General features: G+C 51.5%; 1 non-coding gene and 1 pseudogene across 1 annotated transcript; one reads left to right on the top strand and one right to left on the bottom strand.

The window, feature by feature from the left end:
* Nucleotides 1–17780: 17780 nt before the first annotated feature.
* LOC138247495 (U5 spliceosomal RNA) lies at nucleotides 17781–17890 on the bottom strand (annotated as a pseudogene).
* A 1986-nt stretch (nucleotides 17891–19876) lies between these two features.
* Nucleotides 19877–19932, top strand: LOC138247501 (U7 small nuclear RNA). Its single transcript, XR_011194535.1, has one exon. It is a non-coding gene; the product is annotated as a U7 small nuclear RNA (small nuclear RNA).
* The last annotated feature ends 791 nt before the right edge of the window (nucleotides 19933–20723 follow it).

Raw genomic sequence — 20723 nt, 5'->3', positions numbered from 1 at the left:
GTGCTAAAGTGCAAGTGCTCCTATACAAAATGTGAATGTAATTGGTTTATCCATGATTGGCATATTTGATTTACTAGTAAGTCCCTAGTAAAGTGCACTAGAGGTGACCAGGGCCTGTAAATCAAATGTTACTAGTGGGCCTGCAACACTGATTGTGCCACCCACATTAGTAACTCTGTAACCATGTCTCAGACCTGCCACTGCAGTGTCTGTGTGTGCAGTTCTAAAGTGTAAATTCGACTTGCCAGGCCTAAACCTACCCTTTTCTTACATATAAGACGCCCATAAGGTAGGCCCCAGGTAGCCCCAACAGCAGGATGCAGTTTATGGTTAAGGTAGGACATATACTCATGTGTTTTATATGTCCTAACAATGAAATACTGGTAAATTTGGTTTTCACTGTTGCAAGGCCTATCCCTCCCATAGGTTAACATGGGGGCTACCTTTAAATATGATTAAAGTGTAGATTCCCTTTGGGAACGGATAGACGTGTGGAGTTTGGGGTCTCTGAGCTCACAATTTAAAAATGCATCTTTTAGTAAAGTTGATTTTAAGATTGTGTGTTTGAAAATGCCACTTTTAGAAAGTGAGCATTTTCTTTCTTAAACCATTTCTGTTTGACAGCTGGGCTGATTGCACCTGTCACTAGACAGTGACACAAATGTAGCTGGGGTGTAGTCTGCATTTCCTGATGAGACATCAGTGCTAGGAGGGAGGTGAGGAGTGGTCACTCACACCTGAAAGGGCTGTGTCTGCCCTCACACAGTGCAGTCTCCAACCCCCTGGTGTGTGTCTAGGACCTGGCCTAGGCAAGGCAGGATTTCATAAACAAGACAGACTTTGCTTTGAAGTAAGCCTACTTCAAAAGGCAAAATGGGTATAAGAAGGGCACACAAAACCACAGACTTTAGAACACTTCTGGAAACCAAGAGGAACCTCTGCCTGGAGAAGAGCTGAAGAGCTGAGGAAGAAGAGCTGCTCTGCCTGTGACTGTGTTTTGTGGAGCTATCCTGCAGTTGCTGCTTTTGCCTGTGCTAGAGGACAAAGACTGGACTTTGTGTTGCCTTCCTTCTTGTGAAGAACTCTCCAAGGGCTTGATTTAGAGCTTGCCTCCTGTTGTTTGAAATCTCAGGGACAGCAAAGACTTCTCTCTGCCAGCACCTGGAGCCTCTGCTGATACTCCTACTCTGCCAAGCTGTGCCCATCCAGTTTCTGGGACCCTGAAAAGAGAAGCTGGCAGGACAAGAGTGAGAAATCCATGCACCGACCGACGTGCAGGGAAAAGATCGATGCGACTCCGATCTGTGGCTGAAAAAGCTACGCGGCGCTGGTTTCGCGGCTGAAAATCGATGCTCGTCTACAACATGACGGGAAGATGGGAAGATGGATGCCCAGGGCTGGAGAAACGACGTGCTGCATTGTTGATGGAGTCTGGTGAGATCGCAAACCGCGCTGCGTGGTTTTCGGATCATCGTGTGGCTGGATTTCTGATGCAAACACCACTGGGTGTGTAAAAACTACGCTGGGCCTGCCCGGACCCGAGAGGGCTGACCGGATCGGGGCATCACTCTCCTGCGGAGAGAAGAAAAGACGCATGCCGACCCGACTAATGGAGAAACAACGCACAGTCTTGCTCGTCAGTGATATTGACGCATCGCAAGCCCTTTTTGATGCACACTCGCCTGTGTGGGGATATTGTTGACGTGCCCAAGGTACATTTCCACGCTAACAGTGTTAGCGTTGTGTTTAAAATTACATGAGGACTCTTTTTGTTTTTTTAATTGATAACTTGAATTGTGAATTGTGGATTTTTTTTTTTTTTTTCTTGTTTTGGTTAGATAAATATTTTCTATTTTTCTAAACCTGTGTTGTGTCATTTTAGAGTGGTTAAGTTTCTGTGTGTGTTGGTACAAATACTTTACACCTAGCACTCTGAAGTTAAGCCTACTGCTCGTGCCAAGCTACCAAGGGGATGAGCGGGGGTTAGCTGAGGGTGATTGTCTTTTACCCTGACTAGAGTGTGGGTCCTTGTTTGGATAGGGGGTAACCTTTTTACTAATCCCTCTGTAGGCCATCTTAGATGATCTATCTGGAACCTCCTTCACTTCTCTTGTGCTCATCTAAGACTTATTATGATCCTCTCCTGAGCTGCCCTTTGCTCTCTGAGAAAATATTTTGATCCGTTTTGTTAACCATTAACCATTTTTGCTGACTTCATCCATCTGACTTTCTCAACCTCTTTCTGCCGTTCTACACAGACCACATTCCTTTTCACTCGTCCACCTCTAAACACCTCTGCCACATTTCCTCTGTCCTCTGTCACCTGATCCACCCACAGGCTACTATGCTAGTATCTGCTACCATTCAAAGGTCAGAGTGTAACCATCCATGGATTTTTGGGCCAGATGTAGGAAAATCCTGAATTGCGACTCGCAAATTGCGAGTCAGCGAGACTCACAATTTGTGAGTCGCAATTCAGGATGCAGGATGGTGTCCCTGACACCATCTGCGACTCTCAAGCGGGTCACAAAGGCCCACCTCATTAATATTAATGAGATGGGTTGCTATTTGCGACCCCCTTGTGACTCACAGCACTCACAGGGATGGTGGCCTGCTGGAGACAGCAGACCACCATGTCTGTGACTGCTTTTAAATAAAGCAGTTTTGTTTTTGTAATGCAGCCCGTTTTCCTTAAAGGAAAATGAGATGCATTACAAAATGAAAAAATGAAACGTTCTTGTTTCATTTTTTCAGAGCAGGCAGTGGTCCATAGGACCACTGCCTGATATGAAAAGTTGTTTTCCATGCCATTCACAAAGGGGAAGTGGTCCCATGGGGACCCCTTCCCTTTTGCGAATGGGTTACCACCAGTGTGACACTGGTGGTAACTGAATTGCTTTGCGACCATGTTCGCGGTCACAAAGCAATGCAGCATCGCGCTGCGACTCGCAATTAGGAAGGGGAACACCCCTTCCTAATTGCGACTCACAAAACGGGGATTTGGCATTGTGATGTGGGTTTTTCAAAACCTTTCCTACATCTGGCCTGTTGTCCCTTTTCATGCTGTGATTTTTCAGCAAGTAGTTACCAGTTCTGTACTTGGGCTAAAAACGGGCTAGTTCCTGGGGTTTGGCAGCATAAGTAGCATGAATAAGAACTGTATATGAAAGCTATATCTTAATACATGTGGCATAGAATTACATAGATATCCTCCTTCTCCTCATAGACCTTCCTTCTCCTCCTGATCCTATTGTGCCTTCTCTGGTGTTGGTCATCATCCTGGTCCAAGTCAAGTCAAGTCCTCATTTGCTTGGTTGTTTTGGTCTTCCTGATCCTCATCTTCTTCCTGGTATAACTAGTTATGTCACCCTGATAATGGTTTCCTAAATCTGTTACTCCTGGTTCTAGTCCTTCCTAACTCTTGTCTTCCTGGCCCTGTTCCAGTCCCTTCCTTGAGTTATAACCTTCCAGGTACTACTAATACTCACCCTTGTCCTGCGTGTTTGCTGGGTCCTTCTCCACCTATCCCAGTTGTCCTGGTTCTTATAGATATGACATTCCTAGTCTTCCTGGCTTGGGTCATCGAGTTTCTCTTTTCCCTGTTCCCTGTCTTTGTGGTCCATGGGTCCTGGTCCTCCTTATTAGGTCCTCTTGGGCCAGACCTGTTCATTTTTGTCCTGGTCTGGACCCATTGATCCTTGTGGCTCCAGTTGTCCTGATCCCCATGATCCTCACCCACCTGTTGCTGATATCCCAGTTCATGGTTCTCCTGTACCACTTGGCACTTTTGGTACTGGTCCCCTTGGTTTTAGCCATTCTGGTACTTCTAGCTGTGTTCCTGGTACTATTTTTCTGATCCTAACAGTCAACCTAATCCTCCCCATCTGGTCCCAGTTATTTATGGCCCTAGTCCACCTGTTCCTGCTCTGACTAGTTCTACTGGTACTCCTTGAATGTGTCATGATACTCTTAACCGTGGTATTCCACCAGCTTTTCATTCTGATTCTGCACTAACTTGTCCACTTAGTACTGATTGTCCTTCTTCAGGTCATCCAGTTCTTAGTCACATGGCTTGTCCATTATGGCTCTTCTTGTTCTGGTATGCCAGGTCCTGAAACTCCTTGGTTCCTGTGATTTCATCTTCCTTTACCTCTTGTTTAATGTTTCACTGGTCCTCCTTGTCCTGATACTCCTAGCTCCTGTCCAGCTCACTCTTGTTGCCTGAAAATTGCCTTTTGATTCTCCAGATCCTGTTCTCATAGTCTTCCTCACTCTCATTCTACTTTGCCTAGCACTGATCGTCCTAGTCCCGGTCCTCACAGTTTGTGTTTTCTTCCTGGTTTTATCCCTACTGGTCCTGATCTATTTGTTTGTAGTCCTCCTTGTTTAGGTTATTGTATGCCTAAACATTGTGGTTCTGGTTCTCCTGGGCCATCCTTGTTCTCCCAGCCACATTTCTCCTAGCTTTTTCTCTTCCTTACTCATTGTCTTGACCTTTGTCCCCTTGAGATGGCTATTCTGATTTTGTTTGCACTGCTTATCTCATTCCTAGTACATCAGTTGCTGGTCCTACTGGTCACCTCCGTCCACCTGGCCTCTTGTGTCTTTCTCCTCTTAGGACTAGACCTCTTAGCCTTTGTCTTCCTGGTTTTAATCATCCTGGTCCTCCTGGTGGTCCTAGGCAAATATCTTATTTCATTCTGTCTCCTTTTTTAGGTCTTGCCTGAGACAGTGAATGTGCTGTCACTAGTGATATATTTTATTAGCCTATAGAGAGCCAAGAGCCCAACCATTACTTACCACTGGTTGGCTTCATTGTCACTCTTATTTCCTTGCCTCTCATTGGTCAGTGCTTGCTTTCTCCTCATGTGTTTGTCCCTTCACTGGATCATGGCCCAAGTACTGACTCATTTCTTTTTGGTGTCCTTCAGCTGCTCACGCTTGGATTGAGGTACTTTTTTTTCTTGTTGGTTCCTTTGTCATCTTTGATTCCCACTTCCCCGTCCGGTGCAGTTGCTTGCCCATTTGGATCCTTCCAATTAATTAGATTTTTTCTTTGTACTGTTTCAGCTTTAATTAAATAAATAGTTTTTAGTTAGAGTGCCAGGTTAATAGCCTCTGTTTCTTTATTGTGTTCACTGGTTGATTATTGATTTGTGCCTGTCAGGAGTTTCAAACAGGTATTTACCACATAGCCTGCTCTCTAATGTGGAAACTTTTAGACCCATAGTTTTACTGTTCTGCTGGCCGCCCCCTCATCTTGATAGGACCTGAGTCCTCATGTGTTCAGTACCTATACCTCAGCCTTAATTATAGAGAGGGGAGCTTGGTCCTTCACACCCGTGCATTATCTGTGTGTGGTTGCTTGCAGGAGGGTTCTTGTCTCATTCGATTTCCAGACACCGTGCCCAAAGCTTATTGCTGTCAGATGGCTCCATGGATGCTCAGCATGTCTAAAACTCCCAGAACACATCAGGTTAACAAGTAAAACTGAACATGTGATGTTCTGCCAGCATAGAGCGAGGAGGCAACACTAGCCTGTGCATTGTGAATGGCCACATGAGCTCTTTGTAGAGGCTGTGCATACTGGGTAGCTTTTTACTTGTGTTACATAAATAAATCTTGTGCCTTTGTGGTGACTGTTAGTCGGCCCTGTCTGCTGCATCATTGGGTGATTGTGTCTCTTGTTTCTATGACCAACATGTGCTTTCTTATCAGGATTGTGTCTGGGTGTGACTGTACCTACCCACACCTTCCCTGACCACAGTAACCCATCTTCTTTGCATCTGTAGTTCTGTACAAGAGAAAACTGCAGTGTTGGCTTCCTGTACCACACTCCATATCAGTGAAAGAGTCTTGGGTCCAATTAATTTCTGATGCCCCAATCATTGTGAGAGAGTGATATACTCCCCAAAAAATACACAATTTAGGTTTCAATCAATGTTTTAAATTTTGAAACCAGATATTCAGCATCATCTCACATCCATGTTGTTTGTGCATAACAATTCATCCCTATTCTTGGGGTAAGCTGACACCCCATGAATTATTGTGACAAATGCAGACACATTTAAATCACATCACTTTGCCAACAAGTGGGAAGCAATGAGATAGGGAGGTGACATAGGTGGTCATTCTGACCCCGGCGGTAAAATGCACTTACCGCCGGTCAGAAGACCGCCATAACACCGCTGCGGCCGCGGAAACCCGCCACGGTCATTCTGACCCGCAGAAGGCAAACCTCCGAAAATCCGACAGCCACAACCGGCCGCCAGACCAGCGGTCGGCGGAAAGGTGGAGGTGACCAAACCTCCACCGCCACGCCAACAGAAATACGCCCATGCCATTACGACCCACGAATCCACGCGGCGGTCATTCAAACGCGGTATTCCATTGGCGGGACACACCGCCGCGGTCAGAATACACACAAACGAACAAAACTCAGCCACATTGGACGATTTGAATCCCACACACCTGATACACATACACACACCACTCCCACACACACAATACAATATAAAACACACACCCACATCACCCACAAACCCCTACGCAAAAAAATTCTGAAAGAAGGCCAGAGCGAGACACCAGCATCCACAAACTAACAGCCACAGCCACTCAACACCATCACCCACACACTATCCACACAGAAAACAACACACACCACCACACTCAACTCACTTAAATACACATACTCCACCCCACACATCATACACACCACCCCATGGCACCCCAAAGACAACCCCGCTTCACAGACGAAGAACTCAGGGTCATGGTGGAGGAAATCGTTCGGGTAGAGCCCCAGCTGTTCGGCACACAGATACAATACACCAGCATTGCCCGGAGGACGGAGCTATGGCAGAGGATTGTCGACAGGGTCAACGCAGTGGGACAGCACCCCAGAAATCGGGAAGACATCAGGAAGCGATGGAACGACCTACGGGGGAAGGTGCGTTCCATGGTATCCAGGCACAACATCGCCGTGCAGAAGACTGGTGGAGGACCCCCACCTCAACCCCCACAATTCACATCATGGGAGGAGGAAGTCTTGAACATCCTGCATCCTGACGGCCTCGCAGGAGTCGGCGGAGGAATGGATACTGGTAAGTTGAAGCTTCAATACTGCTTCCCCCCCACCTGCATGCCAAATCATACCCCAACCCTCACCCCCATCCTCGAACCCCACCCTCACCCCCACCCCCATCCTCACCCCCACCCTCACCCCCACCACCATCCTCACCCCCACCACCATCCTCACCCCCACCCCCAGCACACCTATTCCCCGCCAATGTCTCACCATCACAACCCACACATCCCAAAACCTAGGCCTGCATGCGTCCACTAAGCATGGACACCCATCACCAAAGCATGCCCAATGCATATACACATCCCCCCCACAAGCCACCCTCACCAAAGCCCCCACACACGAATGCCAGCACTTGGGGACACGAGAACCCATAGATACACATATATGCCACACATTGAAACTATAACCATACCTCTATACCCCTGCAGGACCCGACCGTCAACACACCGCGGCGAAGGGGCCAGAATTCTCCACACCCCCCACCCAAGAGGCCGTCAGCGATGACAGCAGCTCTGTCGACCTGGACACCGATGACCAGCCCGGACCATCGGGGACCTCTGGACAGTCGGTTCCCCTCACACAGGCCCAGGCCACTACAGACCCAAACCCCTCTGGGAACACCAGCACAGCTCCCACCGAGCGGGCCCATGCCTCTGTCTCCAGGGCGCGTCAATCTGCGGTGTGTCTACCACTACAGGGCACCCAGGATAACCCACCACCCCAACAACAACAGGGACCTGGGGGCAGTGGTAGTGGGCACACCGGCCAGGGGGCAGAGGCCCAGGGAAACAGGGCAACTCGGAGGCCAGCTGTGCGACAGGGGGGGGAGGAGAGTCCCAGGGAACCCACTCTCCACGAGGTCCTCACCACCATCATGGGAGCATACAACCGCTCCCAGGAGACGATAGCGACGGTACTGGCCCGGTTCCAGGAGATCCAGGTACTGCAGGAGGAACACTATCGGGGGTACAGGGAGGACATCAGAGCCATCAACACCACCCTGGTTACCATGGTAGGGCTGCTGCAGGACCTCGTCAACACCAGGGCGGACACTCAACAACACCCAAGGGCCCCTGCCACTAGCCTGGACCAAGAACAGCCAACCACCTCCGCCGGCGCTAGTGGACAGGAGGCCCCCGCACAGCAGCAGCCCACCAGACCCCCACCTCCTGCAGGAGAAGAACCACCCCGCAAGAGGGCCCTGAGATCTCGCAAGAAGACAGAGTAGGATGTCAAGACCCCCGCCAGCAATGGATACCACCTGATGTCATCCCACTGTCCCACATTGTCACCCTGTCCATCCTTGAACTGCCCATGCTCCATCTCTCCACAGGCCTCTGGACAATGCACCTGTGTGACTGTTACTCTGGACTCTGCCATGGACATTCCTTCACCATAGCCCCCACCCACTTGAAACCACCCATCCCATTTTGAGCACTTAAATAAACACCTATTTTGCACCAAAATATCTGGAGTCTGGCTGTGATTTCAATATATTGTAATTGACATGACAGTGCAAATATGTCCTTGTACATGGTGAAGTCAACAAACAGCTGCCACAAAGCTGTAGTCCATGGGGAAACGAAGCACAGGACTCGTAGTGGGGACCCCAGATCTGAAATAGGGAGGGAAAAGCCAAAACTCAGTCATCATACACTGGGGCAAATAGACAGGCAGCAGAGATGCAGGAGAGTAGTTAACATTTACTAAATTATCTTTGAAATGTTACCTGTGTCCTATTGGAAGTACTGTTCAATGATTCTGTCCCTGTTGTCTGTTTCAGCCCCGTCGTCTTCCTCCTCGTCACTCTCCTCAGGTTCCACCGCTGCCACATCACCACCGTCTCGACCATCCTCCTGCAGGAAAGGCACCTGGCGGCGCAAAGCCAGGTTGTGAAGCATGCAGCAGGCCACGATGATGTGACACACCTTCTTAGGTGAGTACATTAGGGATCCACCTGTCATATGCAGGCACCTAAACCTGGCCTTTAGGAGGCCAAAGGTGCGTTCGATCACCCTCCTAGTACGCCCATGGGCCTCATTGTACCGTTCCTCTGCCCTGGTCCGGGGATTCCTTACTGGGGTCAGTAGCCACGACAGGTTGGGGTACCCAGAGTCCCCCACTAGCCATACACGGTGTCTCTGTAGCTGTTCCATCACGTAAGGGATGCTGCTATTCCTGAGGATGTAGGCGTCATGCACTGACCCAGGGAATTTGGCATTTACATGCGAGATGTACTGGTCAGCCAAACACACCACCTGGATGTTCATTGAATGGTAATTTTTTCTGTTCCTGTACACCTGCTCCCTGTCTCTTGGGGGAACCAAAGCCACATGGGTCCCATCAATGGCACCAATTACGTTGGGAATATGTCCAAGGGCGTAGAAATCACCCTTCACTGTAGCCAATTCGCCCACCTCAGGGAAAATGATGTAGCTCCTCACGGATTTCATCAGGGCAGACAACACTCTGGATAACACCTTCGAAAACATGGGCTGAGACATCCCAGAAGCAATTCCCACTGTTGTCTGAAATGACCCACTTGCCAAGAAATGGAGTACTGACATGACCTGCACCAGAGGGGGAATCCCTGTGGGTTGGCGGATGGGGGACATCAGGTCGGGCTCCAGCTGGGCACACAGTTCATGGATAGTGGCACGGTTAAGACGGTAGGTCAGGATAATGTGGTGTTCTTCCATTGTCGACAGGTCCACCAGCGGTCGGTACACGGGAGGATTCATCCGTCTCCTCGCCCAACCCAGCGGACGGTGCCTAGGAAGGACAACATGGAGCACACAGTCAAGCAACCCACAGGTACGTACTCACAGCTAGCACAGTAAACGATTCTCTATGCAGTGAATGGCGTGTCTGAGTGGCTATGCAAGGCCTAGGCCTGTGTGACGCAGTTGAAATTGAGCCATGTGGGCCCTGGAAATGGCGGCTGCCTGACCTGTGAAGTGTGACAATGGGATGTGAGGTCAATGCGCTGGCGTGGCACACCGCGGCGGGCGGCGGGCGGCGGGCGAAGACCGCGGCGCGAAGCCGCATTGGTTAACATTGAAGCCTATGGGTTTCAGGAGCCAATGGCGAAGGGCGCCGGCGGTGGCGGGACGCACCGCTGCGGTACGCACCGCCGCGGACGTGACCACCATTTTCTATCTACTTATCCACTTGCGACTTGAACTTTCACAGGAGAGGACCTATACTGCAAGTGTTGCTGTGACCTCGGTCTGGAAGGGACAATGGCTGCTACGCCTGGGGAAAGGGCCCCTGCCTTCACTGGAGAGGAGTTGGAGAAACTTGTGGATGGGGTCCTCCCCCAGTATGCGCTACTCTACGGTCCTCCAGACCAACAAGTGAGTTTAATTCAATCTGGATTTGGGGCCACTGGCTGGCTTGGGGGCCTGGCGGGGGGCCTGGCGGGGATGGGGGGCATGTTGGGCCTGGCGGGGGGCATGGTGGGGATGGGGGGCATGTTGGGCCTGGCGGGGGGCATGGCGGGGGGCCTGGCGGGGATGGGGGCATGTTGGGCATGGCGGGGGGCCTGGCGGGGATGGGGGGCATGTTGGGCATGGCGGGGGGCATGGCGGGGGGCCTGGCGGGGATGGGGGGCATGTTGGGCCTGGCGGGGGGCATGGCGGGGATGGGGGGCATGTTGGGCCTGGCGGGGGGCATGGCGGGTGTCTGGCGGGGATGGGGGGCGTTGGGCTACTGGCAAGGAAAATGCTGACAAACTTGAACGTGGTATTTCTCCCTCCCAGTACGTGTCACATAGGTCCGCGCCCATGAGAAGATCGGGATTTGGCGTGCCATCGCCAAGGAAGTCCGGACCCTGGGGGTCCACCATTGACGGGGCACCCACTGCCGCAAGAGGTGGGAGGACATCCGCCGCGGGACCAAGAAGACCGCCGAGTCTCTGCTGGGGATGGCCTCCCAACGTAGGCGGGGTGCCTGCCGTCAACTGAGCCCCCTGATGTTCCGGATCCTGGCGGTGGCCTACCCTGATTTGGATGGGCGCGTGAGGGCAGCACAGCAGACACAAGGGGGTGAGTCCAAGCATTATCTACTCTGTTGTCGCGCAGTGGAGGTGTCTGGGTGGGGGAGGAGGGCTGTGGGTCCCCCTAGGCCAGGGCGATATCTGTAGGCTGGGCACCCCCGTAAGCCCCTGTGTCCCCAGCCACCACCCTCAGTAGTTTGTCAGTACAGCCATCCCTGGGCCGTGTCATCCATGGGTGCAGTTGTCAACTCTAGGCGTGTAGGGCATGTTCCACGGAATGCGTAGCGGACCCCAAGTGCGCAACTTAGTGCAGGGGGCATCTGTGTCTGTCATGTCCGCTAACTGTACCGGAGATCCATGTAATCAATATCCCTTTATTTCTCTCTCCCCCCCCCTTTTTGTTTGTCTTTCTGTGCTTGTGTGCATCAGCATCATCAGGCGGAGGAGAAGTGGCATCGGGGCAGGAGGGAGCTGCATCTCACATGGCCCAGGAGGGCCATGCCACAGAGTCAGACTGGACCAGTGAGACGGAGGGTGAGGGGAGCTCCACGACGGGGACGACTGGACCCTGCAGCGACACGGACACGTCCTCGGAAGGGGGCTCCCTTGCGGGGGTGGCACCATCCGTGCCCCCCGCCATTACAGGTACAGCCGCCACCCAGCGCACCATCTCCGCCCTCCCAGCAGCCCCTCAGCGTTCGCCCCGTGCCCGCTCTGCCAGGAAGCCGGGCATCTCCTTCGCCCCAGGCACCTCAGGCCCTGCCCCTGTTACCCCCGCTGCCCTCAGTGAGGAGGTCATTGACCTCCTCCGAACGCTCATTGTTGGGCAGACTACCCTTTTGAATGCCATCCAGGGGGTGGAGAGGGAGGTTCATCGCAGCAATGCGTACCTGGAGGGCATTCATTCGGGTCAGGCTGCCCATCAGCGATCGTTCCAGGCTCTGGCCTCAGCACTGACGGCAGCCATTGTCCCTGTCTCCTGCCTGCCTCTACTAACTCCCTCCTCCCAGTCTCCTGTTCCTCTGCCTGTCCCACCCACACCATCAGACCAGCCTGCACACACCTCAACACCCAAGAGAAGCTCATCCAAACATAAGCACCACAGATTACGCAGACATTCACACACGCAACATTCCGATGCAGACATGCCAACAGTCACTACCACCTCTGTGACCCCCACCTCCTCGTCTCCCTCCTCCCTCCCTGTGACGTCTACACTCACACCTCCATTCACCTCACCATCAGCCAGTGTTTCCATCACCAGCACACCCTCCACTCCAGTCCGCACACGTGCAGTCACCACCCCCACTGCCATTTACACGTCCCCTGTGTCCTCTCCCACTGTGTCTGTCACCCCCTCTTCCACACCACACAAACGCAGCCACCCACCCACCCAACAGCCATCCACCTCACGACAGCCTATCCCTCCTGCACCTGCACCCAAAGACAGCAAACGTGACTCACCTACAACCACATCCTCTCCCTCCACTCCCATTCCCACTGTACCTACCACTCTCCATTGTCCCAAGAAGCTCTTCCTCGCCACTACTAACTTCTTTCCTGACCCTGAGCCCCCCCCTCCTTCTCGTCGGGGTAAGAAGAGCACCTCAGCCACCACCAGCCCTGCAGCCCCCTTGACAAGGGTGCAGGGGTATTGGAGCCCGCCAGCCCGCATGTCTGGATCTTCGCCCAGCAGCAAGGGGACAGCCAGCCCACCCCCTGGGAAGAGGAGCAGAAGGCGGAAGGGGCGCCGCAGGAGCCCGCCTTCTACATCCCCCCCGGACACCACCCAGAGACAGTCACCAGCCACAGCTCCAAAGGGAGGAAAGGGCCACAGGCCCACGACTAAGGAGGGCAAGGGCAGCAAGTCGGAGAGGTCAGGCAGCAGGCCTGCTGCCCAGGAGGAGCCCACAACCCCCATAGCCGCTGCCCCGGGAGGAACCGGCACAGCTGCCCCGGGAGAGCCCACCACCCCCATAGCCGCTGCCCAGGGAGGACCCAGCCCAGCTGGCCAGGAGGGCCCCACCACCCACAGCCCAGGTGGGCATTGAAGGAGCACCATCCCCGCTGCCCAGGAGGGCACCACCAGGCAATGAGCAGTTGGCCATAGACCGGCCACCGTCTCCAGAACCGCTGAACTGGGCCCCGCCGTCTCAAGAACCGCTCCGCTGGGCCCCGCCGTCTCAAGAACCGCTGAACTGGGCCCTTCAAGGCAAGGAGCGCTGAACTGGGCCCCGCCGTCTCCAGAACCGCTGAACTGGGCCCCGCCGTCTCAAGAACCGCTCCGCTGGGCACCGCCGTCTCAAGAACCGCTGAACTGGGCCCTTCAAGGCAAGGAGCGCTGAACTGGGCCCCGCCGTCTCCAGAACCGCTGAACTGGGCCCCGTCGTCTCAAGAACCGCTCCGCTGGGCCCCGCCGTCTCAAGAACCGCTGAACTGGGCCCTTCAAGGCAAGGAGCGCTGAACTGGGCCCCGCCGTCTCAAGAACCGCTGAACTGGGCCCCGCCGTCTCAAGAACCGCTCCGCTGGGCCCCGCCGTCTCAAGAACCGCTGAACTGGGCCCCGCCGTCTCAAGAACCGCTCCGCTGGGCCCCGCCGTCTCAAGAACCGCTCCGCTGGGCCCCGCCGTCTCAAGAACCGCTGAACTGGGCCCCGCCGTCTCAAGAACCGCTCCGCTGGGCCCCGCCGTCTCCAGAACCGCTGAACTGGGCCCCGCCGTCTCAAGAACCGCTCCGCTGGGCCCCGCCGTCTCAAGAACCGCTGAACTGGGCCCTTCAAGGCAAGGAGCGCTGAACTGGGCCCCGCCGTCTCAAGAACCGCTGAACTGGGCCCCGCCGTCTCAAGAACCGCTCCGCTGGGCCCCGCCGTCTCAAGAACCGCTGAACTGGGCCCCGCCGTCTCAAGAACCGCTCCGCTGGGCCCCGCCGTCTCAAGAACCGCTCCGCTGGGCCCCGCCGTCTCAAGAACCGCTGAACTGGGCCCCGCCGTCTCAAGAACCGCTCCGCTGGGCCCCGCGTCTCCAGAACCGCTGAACTGGGCCCCGCCGTCTCAAGAACCGCTCCGCTGGGCCCCGCCGTCTCAAGAACCGCTGAACTGGGCCCTTCAAGGCAAGGAGCGCTGAACTGGGCCCCGCCGTCTCAAGAACCGCTGAACTGGGCCCCGCCGTCCCAAGAACCGCTCCGCTGGGCCCCGCCGTCTCAAGAACCGCTGAACTGGGCCCTTCAAGGCAAGGAGCGCTGAACTGGGCCCTTCAAGGCAAGGAGCGCTGAACTGGGCCCTTCAAGGCAAGAACCGCTGGCCCTTTGGCAGACGTGGCAGGGCAGGATCTATCTCGGGCAGGGCTGCAGGATGTCCTCTGGCCAACTTGCCTCCTCCAGTGGCAGTGGGGTCTGTTATGGACTGTATGGACTGTGGCTTTGCTCTCCCCAGGATGGCCCAGTGGGCAGGCCACCCACTGTATGGACTGTTTGGACTGTGGGTTTGCTCTCCCCAGGATGGCCCAGTGGGCAGGCCACCCACTGTATGGACTGTTTGGACTGTGGCTTTGCTCTCCCCAGGATGGCCCAGTGGGCAGGCCACCCACTGTATGGACTGTATGGACTGTGGCTTTGCTCTCCCCAGGATGGGCCAGTGGGCAGGCCACCCACTGTATGGACTGTATGGACTGTGGCTTTGCTCTCCCCAGGATGGCCCAGTGGGCAGGCCACCCACTGTATGGACTGTTTGGACTGTGGCTTTGCTCTCCCCAGGATGGCCCAGTGGGCAGGCCACCCACTGTATGGACTGTTTGGACTGTGGCTTTGCTCTCCCCAGGATGGCCCAGTGGGCAGGCCACCCACTGTATGGACTGTTTGGACTGTGGCTTTGCTCTCCCCAGGATGGCCCAGTGGGCAGGCCACCCACTGTATGGACTGTTTGGACTGTGGCTTTGCTCTCCCCAGGATGGCCCAGTGGGCAGGCCACCCACTGTATGGACTGTATGGACTGTGGCTTTGCTCTCCCCAGGATGGCCCAGTGGGCAGGCCACCCACTGTATGGACTGTATGGACTGTGGCTTTGCTCTCCCCAGGATGGCCCAGTGGGCAGGCCACCCACTGTATGGACTGTATGGACTGTGGCTTTGCTCTCCCCAGGATGGGCCAGTGGGCAGGCCACCCACTGTATGGACTGTATGGACTGTGGCTTAGCACTCCCCAGGATGGCCCAGTGGTCATGGAGTCCCCTCGTGGATCTGGCGTCGTGTACTCAAGTGGCTGAGGTGCCCCCCCTTCCCTTCCCCCTGAGGTGCCTGTCCTATTTTCTTTCTGATGCCCCTGCAGTGTTCTCTCCGTGGAGTTCTTGTCGTGGGACTGGGCCTTGCCCCTTTGCACAGGACCCCTGTGATCCACGGACAGTGGTTGGACTACATTTAGGAGCTGTATATATTTTGTACATAGTTTATTTATTTATTGGGATTACTGGTGTCCATATTTCAATATATCTGCCCGTTTATGATCTCTTCTTTTGGTCTTTGCATTATTTCGGAGGGGGGTGGTTTGTGGGTTGTGACAGTGATCTGTGGGAATGCATTGATGTGTGTGTTGTAGTGGGTGTGGGTGGGTGGGTGTGTGCCGGTAATCTTTTCCCTCCCCTGTGTCGTAGGTGCAGTACTCACCGATGTCTTCCGCGCCGCCGGGCGTGCTCCTGGTATATGAGCAGGTATAGGAGTGCGGGGATGACCTGCAACTCTGGTTCCATACTGCCGGAATCTCGCGTGGAGTGCGTAGAGGTGAGCGTTTTCCCGTTCGTAGTCTGTTTCCGCCGTGTTCTTATCGGCGGTGCTCCCGCCCCGGAAAAGGTGGCGGATTGGTGGGTCGTAATAGGGTGGGCGGTACATTGTCTGCCGCCTGGCTGTTGGCGGGAACTGCCGCGCTGTTTGTTTGTACCGCCGTGGCGGGCGGAGTGTTAAGTTGGCGGGCTGTGTTGGCGGTTCCCGCCAGGGTCAGAATTGCATATTTTAGACCGCCGGCCTGTTGGCGGCTTGGCCGCCGCTTTATCACCGACCGCCAGGGTCAGAATGAGGGCCATAGTCTTGAAATAAATGTCCTCCAACTCACAGTCCCAAAATTCCTATTCCCCCCTTCAGAGCAGCACTACCCCAAAAAAATAAAGGATGGTCAGTTAGTCCACCCTCACCTAAGAAATATTCAACACCCATGCTAACAATATACTCAGTGTCCTTATTCACCATCCCTCCTGTCCCTGCCTGACTGCTTCAGTTTTGGAAAATACACATTTACCCATATGGGTCACCCTCTGTTCTTCAATATAAACTTTACGACATTCTCACTCAGGGTAATGGGGATTATGCAAGGTTCTCAAACTCCACAGTTCTCACCTTCTTTCAAGACAGTCTCTAGGCTCCCTGGGTAATCCAAGACAGTCACTACTAGAAGAGTTGTCTTCCCACCATATCTCACTGATAACCTATAGGTTTGTGTATTTTCCCCATTAGACTATCCTCTGCATATACCACTTGTGTCTTGCCACCCAATCTCCTGGCCATAACAGCTTCTTACAGCAACAACAAATGACCGTATTGTTTTCTTTTGGAAGGAGGGCAAACCTAAGTGCTAATAGGCTTAACAAGGGGACTCCCTCCCCAGGACCTGCCTGGATCATGGCCTGGAGTCACAAGGGAGGCAGGCAACTTTGGTGGGCTTCGCAGGCACAATGGCTAAGAAAAACAAGCATTTGCAATGCAATGGGTCTCACATTTGCTCGAGTTAGAGCTATTAGCATTGTAAATTCGTAACTAGACTTTTCTTGCCACATACATTGATAATGAAAAGTAAAGCAGTTGACATAGGTGAACTCATTCAAAGCGCCACACCATGAGCATGGGCACAAAAGAGAGACACAAAAGGAAAAATACGTTTTCTCCCAGTGAAACGTATCGGCAAACGTGCAATTATCCATGTAACACGGTCGATTTCCATGGTAGTAACAAAACTGCCCTAAGGAGGGACAACCGTAAAGCATTTACCAATGACAACAAAGGATTTTTGAAAAGCATGTCCATGAACTAGTGATAGTGATGGGCGTGCTGTGGGTGTGGTTAAAAGCCCACAGATAGATTACAACAGGTCAAAGCGCTTGTGCATTTGACGTAATAAATAAGTTAGACAGGTCCAGCGTTAGCCTCATCATATCGCTTTTTTCCAAAAGCATTGATAAAGCAAATAGGTCTCACCTATGCAAGACCTATTGGCTTTGTCAATCTTTTTTGCCATGTTGTACAGCTGTGCGGCTGCTGTGCAGCATGGTTCAAAATAAAATAAAATTAAAAAGTGCTATGATGGAGCAAGCATTTACCGCGCCTTAGAACTTTTTTTTACTTTGAGCCATGTCGCATAGCAGCCATGCTGCTGTACATGACTAAGAAATAGCATTGACAAAGCCAATAGATCTTGCATTAGTACGACCTATTGGCTTTGCTTTCGCTTGTGGTTTTTAGGCAAGAGTTGATTAAGTGTGTTTCCAGGATCACAGGAGGTTAATCGTGCTGGATTCGAACTTCATTCATCAGTTTCAAAGTCAGCTGTTAGACCTTGGCATAATGAATAACAAATGAATGTAAGAATGTTTTCGCACTTGAGGAACCAGAAAATAATGAATCTGTCTACTATACAAGCATACTCATGTGAACTAAATAAGGGTAACCCTGTACTTGACAGGGCTTTTAAAAATTAGGTTAAACTCTTGAATGTTCCTCTCCACGGAAATCTTTAGGTGAAAGATTTCTCTGGTTTGAAAAGAAACCAAAGTATACGTTTCATGGCTGCTGTCTGTGGCACCAGGAAACAGCGTTCCACAGACTAACAGGGTAATTTAGCTTACTAAGTTCATCTGAGAAAACCCTTTAAGATACAACCGATTTATAATATTTGTTGTAATCCGGTTCATTGATAAAATGTTTTCACTTGTTGCCACAAATAGAAACAACAGGAGGACTCAGAAGTGACACGGAATTATAGGTATGTAATTTTAGTCGCAGGTCATGTGACACAAAAAGCTGCACCACAATAGCTTCCCTGCTCAAGTCTTAATGTTGGCTCCTTTAACTCTGCACATTTTGAATGGTGCCTCACACGGGATTTTGTTAGGACCAGTGGCACCCAAGAAGCGGATTTATATATGCCTACATCAAAGCATGCTCGATGGCTTGTTGCTATTCTTTCCGAGACAATGAATGAGCTAGTGTGTTTTGTACTTGAAGCCTGTAAGGCTTCATCAGCGCTGTAACAAAACAAGTAATGGCAAAGAGGAACGAGTTAGAGCTATTAGCATTGTAAGTTCCTAACTGTACTTTTCTTGCCACATAAATTGAAAATGAAAAGTAAAACAGTTGACATAAACGAGGCAATTCAAAGCGCCACGGCCGTCATAAGCAGGAGCACAAAGGAGAGACACAAAAAGAAAAAGAAGTTTGCTTGCAGTCAAATGTACTGGCAAAAGTGCAATTATCCATGTAACAGGGTCAATGACCAAGGACGTAACAAAACTGCCCTGAGGAGGGGCAAACATAAAGTATTTACCAATGATAACAAAGGATTTGTGAAAGACAATCCCATGAACGAGCGATAGTGATGGGCGTGCGGTGGGCATGGTTAAAAGCCCACAGATAGATTACAACAGGCCAGGGTGCTTGCATACTCGACCTACAAATGAGACTGTTCCAGCAAACCCGGGATGCCTGGTCACCCTGCTTTACGGCTGTCCTAAACAGTCGTGGCAGAAATAAAATGCGTTTCCGCAAACAGATTAAATGGGGCTAAATGAACTGCACTAAAAACAGGCAAACTGCGTCTCAAAAGACATGTGTGTGAGATGACTGCATTCTGCCATTCCTTACATTTTCCCCAATCCGTGATGGTTGCTTGAAAGCATACATATTTTGGTTGTATGTCTGTTCACCCCTATCCAGCATGGATACCATGCTTTGCATTCCAGTGACATTCAAAGAAATGTCAAGCTAGTCTCTGCCTGTGACGCATTTAGTTACGGACAACAGACCTTAGGCTGGACGTGGTTGTAGCGCCAAAATTTGCTTTTTTACTTAGCAAGTCTAACAATTTATTTTCTTTCTGTTTCTATGGAATAAGTGGTCGTTGCTGAGTTCTATTAGTACCCTTAGTACTCAGATGTATTTTCATTTTCATCTATGTGACTATGTGCAAAACATCCTAACAAAACTTAGACACAGATTTAAGAAGCACTAGCTCCACATTAGAGTCATTTTTTACTACGCGATTGTGCCGTTAGGCTTCAAAAATCGTTACACCATATTTACAAAGTGGTGCAATGCATGCATTGAGCCACTTGTAACCCTTTGTGCCACAATATGCATGAACCATGTAAAATGTACGCAAAGGGGTCATACCCCCGTTAGGGAAACTCCAAAAATGGGCCAGTAGATTCCACTGTGGCATTTTTTTGTGGCAACTTTTAATGCCTGCTCAGAGCAGCCAGTAAAAGGAGACACACCATTGGTTACAATGGGCCCCTATGCACTGTTCAGGATTAGTGCTGAGATTTTGGCACTAACCCTGAACAGTACATTAATAGCATCAAAAATGTTGTCCTATTGCCCCCTACCTTGGACCATAGTGTGCCATATTTTAAATACGGTGCACACATAGCGGTGGGAGGGGTGCAGGAAAAGTGGCACTGCACTGAGTGCAGCACCAGTTTTCTTAAATCTGCCCCTATGTGTTGTTAAACAGTAGAACACCAAATCACTGTTATGTGTTTGTGATTAATACACCTCTTTACTATTTGTCCAGTAGGTTTTTCTTTAAGAGGAACCTTTCTAATATTGTGCAATAAAGGATAATCTTTTTTTCATTTACTTAAATTAATTGAACATACATCAGACTTGTGTCACAGTGCATGAGATACTACTCATATTAAGTGTGCATGAATTATGGTTCTCCATACAGCTCTGTTATTTTATTAGTAGATGTTGCCAAATTATTCAGTAAAAGTCAATTGAGTACATTGATGCACATTTGTTTTCTGAAGATGACACAATTTGGTCTTAGTGTGAAAGCCAGGATTTCAGTCCAGGTTACCTCGATATTTATGGAAAAGTTGTGCAACTCAGCATCACCTTGCTGTGCTGCACTTCATCACTGGTAAAGGTCAGAAATGTGCCTCATTTAAGGCATAGGGAGCATTCCTGTCCTTCCCCCTGTGCTGGTGCACAATGGGCTGCCTAGTGCCAACGCAGGCATCCTTGCACCATGGTGCAAGGGTGCCTGTGTTGCATGCAGGGTTGTTTTTGTGCAGGAAGGTGCCCTTTCCTTCCAGAAAACAGTCCTTAGATGCATATTCTAAACAATGCAGCACACATAGAAAGAGGAAGTGATGAGGAGAAATAAAGATATTTTTCCTTGTTACACCTCTCCTGGGGAGGCTTACCTTTTTGGCTCATCCCAAGTTTTGGTAACTCTGGAAATGCATCAACAACCATGGGAGTTATGTGAGAACCCCCATGGAATGCCTCCTTTGAGCAGAGTAATGCAATGCAGCTATTTGCCCTCCGGTGCATTAGTCCAGATATTTTAAGCCATTCAAAGCCATGCAAAGTGGCTTTAAAAA

The sequence above is a fragment of the Pleurodeles waltl genome, chromosome 7 (assembly GCF_031143425.1).
Source record: "Pleurodeles waltl isolate 20211129_DDA chromosome 7, aPleWal1.hap1.20221129, whole genome shotgun sequence".
Lineage (NCBI taxonomy): Eukaryota > Metazoa > Chordata > Amphibia > Caudata > Salamandridae > Pleurodeles > Pleurodeles waltl.
The sequence above is the reverse complement of the archived record's forward strand: the minus strand, read 5'-3'. Positions and strand labels throughout refer to the sequence as shown.